Below are 3,449 nucleotides of genomic sequence, written 5' to 3'. Positions count from 1 at the left end.
CATCCTGACAGATTCTTTTACTTCCACTTAATCCAACCCTCAAGCCTTCCCAATGAACTGGAAAGTTGGAATTTTCAAGTAATTGGACAAAGCAGGACTGAGAGTAAGCAGTCTTATTTATCTAAAGTATCAGGCAATGGCTTTAGGTCTGTTTCTCTTTGGCTGTGGATAACTGAAAAGAGTCATTACCACACCTGTCAAGAGGATGTAGCAAAAGACATAGTTTCACCAGAAATATACATAAATTTAGAGCTTCTATGGATACTCAGGGAGTTTGAAGTCCCATAGTAATGGATCAGAGAAGCATGAAATATATGTCAAACTCAAAGATTTGTTCCCTGTAAAGCTAAATAAAGGAATAAGCGGTATTAGCATTCATATCATAAAGCTACCCAAGTTTCTGTATGTCTTTTTTTAAAATTTGAGAATATTTAGAAATTGAAGGCTCAAATTAAAGATTATTGTCATAAGTTGTGGTGTATTACATGTCTGCAAGAGTTAATGCAGCTCTAACTCTGATTTGAAAGCCATAAAACTTAATATTAAAATGAATGTAACATGGCATCTGATTAAAAATTACTTAACAAGTCAAATTTAGTGAATTGAAGAAGAACCGAAGAACTGAGCCTATGTCTGAACACAGAGGAATGCACTCGAGGTGCTTACTAAGTCCAGGAAATTATTATTTTTTTAACTTCAAACTTGTGAATGAACAAAAAAATATAGCAACCCTGGAATTATCAACTGAATCATGTATTTTGTATAATAAAATCACAACTAGTATATATTATTTCTTAAAATATAAAATCAGTGTTGATTCATGACTGCTGGGAGATGTAAACAATTAGGGAGCAAAGTAAAGTCAAAATGTAGAGAGACTTAGGTAGATTTGGAGAAGAAATGTAAAAGAGGAATTTTTCTAGTGGCTACAAGGAAAAGTGACTCAATGAAGACTTTTCCAGAGAGATCCAAGATTTAGGAAAGGGAATTAAGTGTGTGATTGTGGTAATGGTTATTTGGGGGTAAATGTGGGAGTAGAAGCATACAATTCATTCAGTTCAATAAATTTTTATTTAGCATTAGGCATTGTAGTGGATAGCAGAGAGATGATGATAAATGCAATGTTGCTCTTGAGTTAGAATCAATTTCATTAATTATTGTGATATTATATGTGATATATTAGTGTATCAAGTAAATGTTTTAGGGCAAGTTGCAATATAGCAAACTAAAATATTTTTTTAATAAATTTATTTATTTTATTTATTGGCTGTGTTGGGTCTTCGTTGCTGTGCAGGCTTTCTCTAGTTGTGGCAAGCTGGGGCTACTCTGTTGCAGTGCGCGGACTTCTCTTTGAGGTGGCTTCTCTTGTTGCAGAGCACGGGCTCTAGGTGCTCAGGCTTCAGTAGTTGCAGCACGCAGACTCAGTAGTTGTGGCTTGTGGGCTCTAGAGAGCAGGCTCAGTAGTTGTGGCATGTGGACTTAGTTGCTCCAGAGCATGTGGGAGCTTCTGAGACCAGGGCTAGAACCTGTGTTCCCTGCATTGGTAGGTGGATTCTTAACCACTGTGCCACCAGGGAAGTCCCTGCAAACTAAAATAATTTAAAAATGTAAGTACACTTATTAATCTGAAAAAGTTTAGAGGACAGAGGGCTCCAAGGCTGGTTAATGGAGAAGATCAGTGATATTAGGCTCTGGGTTACCTTCTCTGGGATTCTTTTATCTTTTTCCCTCAGGTGGCTGTTACTGTATAAAATATCACATTATGTGACAATGACCAAGATAATAAATGGTTGAGGAATATTATGGGCTAAATTCTGTTCCCCTCTCCCTCAAATTCATATGTTGAAGCCCTAACCTCGGGTACTTTAGAATGTGCCTATTCAGAGATAGGACCTTTAAAGAGATATTTAAGTTAAAATGAGGCCATTAGAGTGGGCTCTATTCCAATCTGACTGGTCTTCTTATAAGAAGATGAAATTTAGACATAGAAAGAGATACCAGGGCATACATACACAGAGAGACAATCGTGAAAAGGCAGTAAGAGGGTGACCATCTGAAGGCAAGAAGAGAGGCCTCAGAGAAAACCAACCCTTCCAGCACCTTGATTTTGACTTCCAGGATACAGAACAATGAGAAAATAAATTTCTGTTGTGTAAGCCTCCCAGTCAGTGGTATTTTGTTGTGGCAGTCCTAGAAAACTTATATAGGAAGCATTTGAAGAGAGTGGGCATCCTTATGTTTCTCTCTCATTTTACTGAGGAGTAAAATTTTTCTTAGTTGCAGTCAGCAGACTTTTCTCTCACATCCCAGTGGCTGAAACTGGTCCACATGCACACTGCCTAGTTGTGGAAAAAAGACTCCGTATGTAAATGTTTGGAATTGAAGCACATAGACAGTGATATAGAGCTTTTTTGGCAGAAAGGAGAAAAAGAGGCTAGAAGTTGTGGTTGGGTAAGCAACTGACCATTGATGTAAACTAGAGGACTCAGAGAGTATAAGAGGGGCATTTATTCAAATTTTAGAATTTAGGTAGTTCAGTTTGTAAGACTTTGTGGAAATTAGGGAAAAAAATCTTTCTTAGTGATACTTACTTATGCTTTATGACCATCTGCTAGCAGTTTGTTGTAATAACCAAACAAACCTACTCTAACTACAAGTGATTGATACCTCTTGGAGTTATGGCTTAGGTTTTGGGAAACCATATGTGGAGTGTAGAGTGCTTGGACAGAGTTATAAGGGATAGGTGGGAATTAGTCAAACAAGGGTGGCAGAGGGCACAAAATGAATGAGGTCACAGAGAAATAGAATACCATGGCAACACTGAGAAAATGCAAGCCGTTCCATAGTACTGTAGCTTGAAACACACGTTAGGGAGCAGTGGGAGTTAAAATGGAGGAGACTGACAGCCTGGTCATCGTAGACCCAGAAGAATGACAAATTTTATGGCTTGAGTAGATACAAATGTCATAAATATAATTAACATATAGAGGAGAAGACAAAACAGGAATAGAAGGTAGAAATTTTTTGGACACATTGAGTATGGCATCGAACTTACAGAATCGACTGTTAAATGGAGGCTAGAACAATGGCTTAAGTTTTACACATACATGAATTCTAATTCTTTTCTCTGTTCTTTGTTGGGTGTAGGACAGTAGGAATATTATGTAACCTAAGCCTTAGTTTTATCATAAGTAAGATTTAATATATTAATATTTGAAATTGAATTTAGTGTTTTGTGAGGATTAAATATGGTAATGCATGCTAGACAAACATTAAATAAAGCTACACAAGTTAATAAAGTTCAGCTATTTTTTTCACTCTCCTTTCTAAGGAATCTTGTCTTCATCTTCCTCTTCATTGAAATAAAGGGGCCTGCTGGGTTTTTGTGTCTAATTCAGCTTCAGTGATAAGCGAGGGAGACATCATTGTAAAGTGATTGTTAAAATTAT

Source organism: Hippopotamus amphibius, chromosome 5 (genome assembly GCF_030028045.1).
Source record: "Hippopotamus amphibius kiboko isolate mHipAmp2 chromosome 5, mHipAmp2.hap2, whole genome shotgun sequence".
Classification (NCBI taxonomy): Eukaryota; Metazoa; Chordata; class Mammalia; order Artiodactyla; family Hippopotamidae; genus Hippopotamus; species Hippopotamus amphibius.
Note: the sequence above shows the minus strand (reverse complement) of the source record.